Genomic DNA, 7,475 nt, shown 5'->3' with positions numbered 1-7,475 from the left:
AGATCTATTTTCCTATGAGATATAGTGAATTTCTCCAGTGTTTTCCTGAGATAGAGTAGTCACAGATGTCAGTCATTGCTGAAATAGCAAAGGAAACACAGTCATGTATGCTTTGGCTGAATAAGATACTTGTTCTAATTAGAAAACAATGAAGATTAAAATAAAATGAAAAAATTAAAAAAGCTGAAACCCAAAACATTTGAAGTGCATTACTTCATTCAAATCACATGTCGGTAAAGCAGGGCTGATTTTGTTAAAGCTTTTATCGACTAGATGATGGTCAATTATCTTCCTCACTCAGATGGTCACAAGAGATTCCACAAAAATGGAAAATATTTCATCCTTAAAAATGTAGTAATTCTAGGCATTATTGAACATCTCTACAGCTCATTGAAAAGGAAGTAATGAATAGAGCTAAAATAAATAAATTTGATTCCTTTTAAGAACTAGAAGTAATTAGCAGTAATAAATAACTGTGTCATGTTAATTAACAGGAGTAGTATCCTCAGTCTTAGACATACAGAGCCAGGTAAAATCCTGGTGATTCAAACACATGGCTGTGAAAGGTTCTGTTAAGGATTTCTAAACAGCAAAATGCTGACCAAGTCATCTAACCCCCTTCCTCAAACTGTGTTTTAATATTTTCTGTATTGTACTTTGCACATTCATCCACAACACTTTAAGTGCAATGCAATTATCAGGGCTGCTCTCTACTTTGTTGTAAGGCTCCTATATATTTTTTGAATCTAGTACTACACCCCCACCCCTTTGTGACAGTGATCTATGAAGAGCTGGAGCTATGCAGACTTCCGTTATTGTAATTAGAGTGATCTAACCAGGTTGCACACGGGTATAGCTCCATTTCTAGTGAATCTATCCCTGTTTTACCAGTATAATGAGATTTAAACCCAGATCTTATCTCCCAAGTGCACATCCCACATTCAGCACCAGCAGGAGGATCGAAGCCAGATTAACAGACGGACTTCACAGAACAAGGATTTAACTTGACTGTGTTAAATACACCTGTGGCATAAGTCACACCAATAGCAGTTAATTCCCACTGCAGTCTGTGACAGCACTAAAGTGCTTCTCATATTGCTCTAGCTATAGAATTTTTCATATTTCTCATCGGGACACTAATTTTCCCAGCTGTATGACAGGGCTATGAGAATACAGGCTACAGTTTGATGCTCAGCCCTGTACATCAAAGTCAAGCCTTTTGGCTTTATGTTATTTAGCTCCTAAGAAGAAGTAATAAAAATTGACTCTGCAACAAGCTAAAATATTTGTTTATAGCTGTTAGAAATTGCTGAACTATGTAAGTAAAAAGGGAGTGACAGCACAAGACACTCCCAACAGCTTTATTATTTTAGCTGAGAAATGGTATCCCCACACCCTGCCTCCAAGGGATCATGTTAGAGGAAGCAGAATCATCAGGTCCCGCCCTGCCTGGATCATCCCAACTTCATAAACACCATCCCAAATCTGTGCAGGAGAAGCAATATATACTAATTTTGAGAAGAGGGAGGGGTCTTTAAAAATTCTGTATTTAAAATTGTTTCAAGTTGCAGTTACCACAGTTCCTACATCATTGCTGGCAGAAAGGCAAGAAAAACCTACAGAAGATTCTAGATGTGGTCTTATGGTACGTCAAGAGGATCATGGCATGTGTCTTTGTAAGTCAGAGTTGCTCTATTGTGAATCAGGAGTGATGGATTAGAGTGGCACCAAGAGCTGTCGGCTAATATCTAAACTGCAGCAAGATCAGACAGCAGCAACCTCTCTGCAATGCTGTGACAATTTCTGGCTGCTGCTACAAGAACTGCAGGTCATGCTATCATGAGAGGTTTTAAAGGAGAAACCTGAAGTTTAAATAAAAAAAAGCACCCAGACTATATAATCTTCTACAGAATAAGAAGTAAGAACTCAGAAGATAAAGCACTGACAGTTGGAAATGTTGCATACTGCTCCACCTTCTTGTGCAGTCTGATGTCACTATATTTTCTTGTTGCACTGGGGAGCTGCATTCAGGTAAACTGAGAACAAGGCCAGTGTCCAAGTTATCGGTGAGGGTGACTGAGCAGGCCACCTAGTTATACCTTGGGACATGTACTTGAGTTCACTGGTTCAAAACAATCTAGGAATCCAGGTGCTTGTTGCTCCTCTAGCTTCACTATGCATTGAAGACACTCATTATCACATGAAAATAAGGCACTGAATAGGCACCAAGTCAGACATACTGTAAAGAATAAGGAAATTGCTGAAATTGTAGAAGAACATTGTTTGTACCATAGTAAATGTTCTGCAAAGGGTGTTAGAAGTTCAATTATTACAATCTCAGCAACAGGAAATGTATTTCTTAGACATTACAGTCATGTACGAAGGTCATGACTTCGTGAACTAGATAACCATTTAAAGCAGTAATTATCTAACTTTCTAGGCCACTTACATGAATCGTGGAATATTTTCTTCAACTTTGTAGCGATAAAGGCAGGAAACCACAGTCATTAGTTGTGGTGATTACTAGACACATGTTCAGTAAAGGTTTACAAGATTTGAGCTTGTGGTTGATACTTGTAGGGGTCTTGATAAAATGGCTGGGACCATGGAAGGAACAAAACTGCTGACTACCATCTACAACCCAGAAACCCAGCCAGAGGGAGTGCAAACCAGCCTGGGGACCCTGTTTGAGACACAGCCATGCTGTACAAATGCCAGGGCACAAGTGCACCTGCTCCTGGAATTGGCAAAATGAGGAGTACATGCCATTGAAAGGTAAGAGTTTTAGACAGTGCAGTTCTGGGAAAACATGTCGAGGTAAAGCATTCATGCCTTCTCCCACCATAAAGAGAGAGTTACTGGTGCCCTTGGGAGCCATAAAGGTAAAAAGAACTGAAGTGCTCGTGCACAAGAGCAGCAGGATGGGATTGGTGGTGCTGTCCATCACAGGCAGACATGGGCTTATCAAGAGCTGTGGCTGATTGGAATAAAAAGCTGAACAAAAGCACACCTCCCAGTCAGAAGGTGTAAAGTGCACAGTCCTGCTGTGCTAAACATCTCACCATATGCTAGTAGGCTTACTTCAAAACATGACAGGTATTTGAAGTAATGGCCAATAAAAGATCTGCTAACTTGCTCACATTAGACCTCCCTGTAGGTCTCAGCTCAAATCCACTGCACATAGATTTATACAAACTGCCTTTATACCACCACTTTGGAAAAACAGGAGGTAGTGTATTTTTTTTTAAGGGGGAAAATTTTATGAAGGCAGGTCAGTCAACAGCGATGACTTTGGAGAGGCATCCTCCCCTGCACAGCTTGTGGTGGATGGAACCAGAGTGTTGGTAGCACTGCTCGTGGCTGGAACCAGAGTGCTGCCCAAAGGTCTCATGTGGATACATGCCTTTAGTGCCAGGCTGATGGCAGGTGTCTTCCAAGACTTGTGTGCTCAGAGGCAGCAGGGCAGAATATAGAAAATAGTAACTCGGAATTACCGACTGCCCCAAAATGCTGAAAATCCCCCAGCACTTCCTCATAACTCCTTCCAAGGATCATCTTTTCTACTGAACAGCAGCAGCGTCCATACTGCAAACAGTCCAACTTTAGCCTTCCTACCTTTCCACCAAGCAAGAAATAGGATGCAGAATTACGTAGCCAGGCTCTTCCCATGAGACAAAAATAACAGAAGTAACTATTGTTACTCAAATAATAGTAAGGTGCAGGGTTCAATACTGTACCTAGTTCATCTGTATTTTAAATGTGGTTACAAAACTAAGGTATTGAGAATCCATCAAGAAACACTAAACACTAAGCTTCCTTTGTTTTGAGAGAGATTTTTCACATATTCCATATGTTTCAAGTTCCTTTTAAATATTACCTTGCACTTGTCTCATCTCTATTCCAAAAAGATACCACAGCAACACAACAGATATTTTCAGATACTCAAACATTAAAGTTAAACACTGGTATAGGTATAGGCACATCTACTTAAATCAAAGATGCCTTAGAGATAAACAAACAAAACTGGCAAATGTTAGACAAGCTGAAACAAATGAGGAATTTGATATTAACAACACCAGAAGAAGATTACATTTTTTGGCAGTTACATAGTTATCTAACTTTTTTTTTAAGGTTTATCTAACTTTTTTTAAGGTTTACAAAACCTTAGGGATTAGCATTATACTTAGATGGTGAAATTTGACTAAAAGAATTAGGATTTACTGTGCAGGTGTGAATCTGGTGCCAAGGAAAAAAAGAATGTGGATTTTCCAGCCCAAATTGTTCAACTTTATCTACCTTTTTGTTCCCAAACCCAGTCTATATATAAGATTTCCTACCTGCTTTCTCCTTCCCAATAACTTTATATATTATCTGATTTCAATAAACTTGAAGCAACAAGCAATCTTAGGGATGTTCAGCTCCCCTCTCAGATATTTTACAACTCCTTCACTAGTGAAAAATACAATAAAAAATAATTCAAGAAGACAGAGGTCTCATTGTATAGCCAGTCATCATCATCTTCCTCAGGATGTTTTTTTAAGATGAGTTCAACCTCTTTTCTTCTTTTTCTTGCTATAACTGTTTCAGCTATAATGACCTACAGTTTGGGATGTTAGTATTTTTCCTTAAAGAAAAATAATTTATACTAGCAGAGGAAGAACACAAATCTTTCCCCTGCCATGGTGATTTACCATCTAGGATTAAGAAATGTAAAAGGAAAAATGTTCTGATTTTATCTAACTTAAAGTTCTGGTGTTTGAAACCTACCTTACACCTTATTGATAGGGCTGGGGCCAACGTAGATTGCCTCAAATGTCCCTTCAGATAATTCTACTTTCACTTGCCTATAGCTCAGTTAAAGTTTTATAATTTGGTCTGAGGTTTTGTTTTTGTTTTAAATTTTAAATTATTTTTACTATGTCAGGTGTCTGCATCAAACTGGATTTTTTTTTTAAATCATTTTAACCAGTATCTTGGCTACTTCTCCAGATGAAACAAGGATGTGTGGTGTGAAATTTAACTTGCACTGAATATTCTGATGACAACCTCTTTTGACTGAGCTTTCCGTGCTTTGAAGTAGGGAATAGAAATTTCACAAGAAAGGCAGGGCATCATATGGAAATGATACAATGATTCATTCCTCCATATAAAAATTTGAGCCATTGGGCCGAGCTCTGAATCTTCCAAAAAATTGCAGCATGCATATCTGTTACTGTTTAACAGCTAAAATTCTACATTCAATGAAAAAAATTCGTGCTTTTCATGAGTTTTTAGTGATATCCAGATTGTCTATATAATGGCCTCAAAGAAGAGCTAAGAAATCATCTGTCTTCTAAAAGTTTCTGTACGTGAGCCAGTGGGGCATATGCAACCCCAAACTACATATACATTGCAGGGCTTCAGGAAAAACACTGACTATTCTCAGCAGAAATGAGACTCGGCAATAGCAGGGCTGGGCTTGGAGGCAGGGAGGGAATGAACCTCAAGGCTGTACACCATGTGTGCATGGGAAGCAGGACACATATGAAAGGAGGAAAGGGAAATGACACTGGAAAGCCACTCTCCTCATGAGAGATCTATAAATTCTTCAGTCTAAAGATGCTGGGTTTTATGGGCGCAGCATCATTTTACGTAAAACTGAAGTGCACAGAATAAGAGGGAAAACAAGTCTCAGGGGAAGAACACAGAGTTGGGCAGCCTAGACAAGGAAGATTAGGGGCCAGGAGCAAGACCTAAATCAGACAAAGAAGTAAAGATGACAGGATAAGAGATGAAACATAGGAAAACAGGAGGAGCTTTCAGGTGTCATGGATCTATAGGTCTAAGGGGATATGCTGTCTGCAATTTAGCTTCTTCAGAGATCTTGTATCATAATCTAAACTGGCTGACTGCTGTCCCACTCTACAGCAGGGTAAGCTTTCTGTTCTTCTGAACTCAGAGTCTAAATCCAGTCATTGCAACATCCCCACCATGTTTTGTGACCCCACCTGAAGACATTCTGTGTCTCTCTCTGAGGACTTTTTCTATAACAGAGTCAAGGCTTCATCAGTTAAGGATACAAGTCACATTCTCCAGCATGTGGCAAGTTTTATTTAGAAATGGCAAAAGCAAGGTTGTTTTAGGTTCTTAGAGCCTTAGTTTACTCAGGATCTGTTGGGATCTGTGGCTTTTAACTGTTTTACCATTTTTTTCAACTCTTGTTCCTGAAAAATCTTTCTTATCTCTTTCTCTTGCTACCTAAGAAGAAATAAGAGGAGTAGGTGACTTGGATTTGTGTTTTCAGTCTAGCATAACTCCTTGTGATCTGCTTCCAGGTAACAGTGAAGTCTTACTGGCTGCTGTTGTCTCTCTACCTATGACATATCCCCAGCACTGTTCTTTATAAGCAGGCTTCAAATTAAAGAAGACAAAACTGCAATAAATATAAAATGGCATACCAACGCATTCTTCCAGTCATTATACCAGGAACTGTGAGGAAAAACCTCCCTGTGGGAGGCAAACTGCAATTGAAAGGCGGGTCCATGTAAGAGGTTGGAGAGGATGGCCCAGAAAGCATGTAAGATGAAAGGATAACTTGTATGATTTCCTGGAACTTTTTTCTGGGGGATCTACAGTTCTTGAGAGCTTGTCTGCCACATCCATCTGTGTCACCTATTGGCAAATGTCCCCTTCCTTACACCTTTTGTGCTAGTGCACAAAAATGCTGACATCTAAGACTTAATTTAGAATCTCAGGGGTGAGAAAACAGATCATTACTTTGGATAATTAATATTTGTTGTTAAGATGGCACCAGAATGCAGAGCACCTGCCTCCATGCATGCTTCGTCACCTGGGATGGATGCATTGATTTTTTTTTTTTTTAAACAATGCTAAAATAATACTAAACTGTTGATGGGACCTACATCAAGGTTAAGGATCACACTGTTAGACCTGCTGTTCAATAGTCTCCCCTCCTGCCCACCCATATATAATAACACAAAGCTGTAAGACTTTGTACCTACATAACTAAATGCTCTTTTGCTTCCCAACAAACCTTTAGTCCATCCACCATCTAGACAGGACAGTTCTGGCTGTGAATGTAGGAATGAAGTACAACTGCCCATCAGCGTGGAGTCTGGTCCCTGACCTGTAACGTCAACAGAGTCTAATTTCCCGACGTAAAGCCCTTTGGGTACACGCACGCCTGTGATGATGAACTGCAGATCAACTCACGTCAGTGTGCAATAAAGCTCAGCTTTTCTGTGGTCTGTTATCATCACTGTAGGTGAGCTTATGAAGATAAACTGGTCTGTGGTACAACAACTGCTGCCAACAAGTGAGCTGTCTATAAAAAGGCAACAGCTATCTGGAGAGGTGGGAAAGGTAAGACAGCATGAACTCATAGTGTCCCACATTACAGAGTCCTAAACCAGCAAAGGCAACATGAGACCTGGGGACCTCTGCCTGGTTCAGGACAGGAATCCATCTCCCTCTTT

The sequence above is a fragment of the Myiozetetes cayanensis genome, unplaced genomic scaffold (genome assembly GCF_022539395.1).
Source record: "Myiozetetes cayanensis isolate MyiCay16 unplaced genomic scaffold, myiCay2020 scf5-8, whole genome shotgun sequence".
Classification (NCBI taxonomy): Eukaryota; Metazoa; Chordata; class Aves; order Passeriformes; family Tyrannidae; genus Myiozetetes; species Myiozetetes cayanensis.
Note: the sequence above shows the minus strand (reverse complement) of the source record.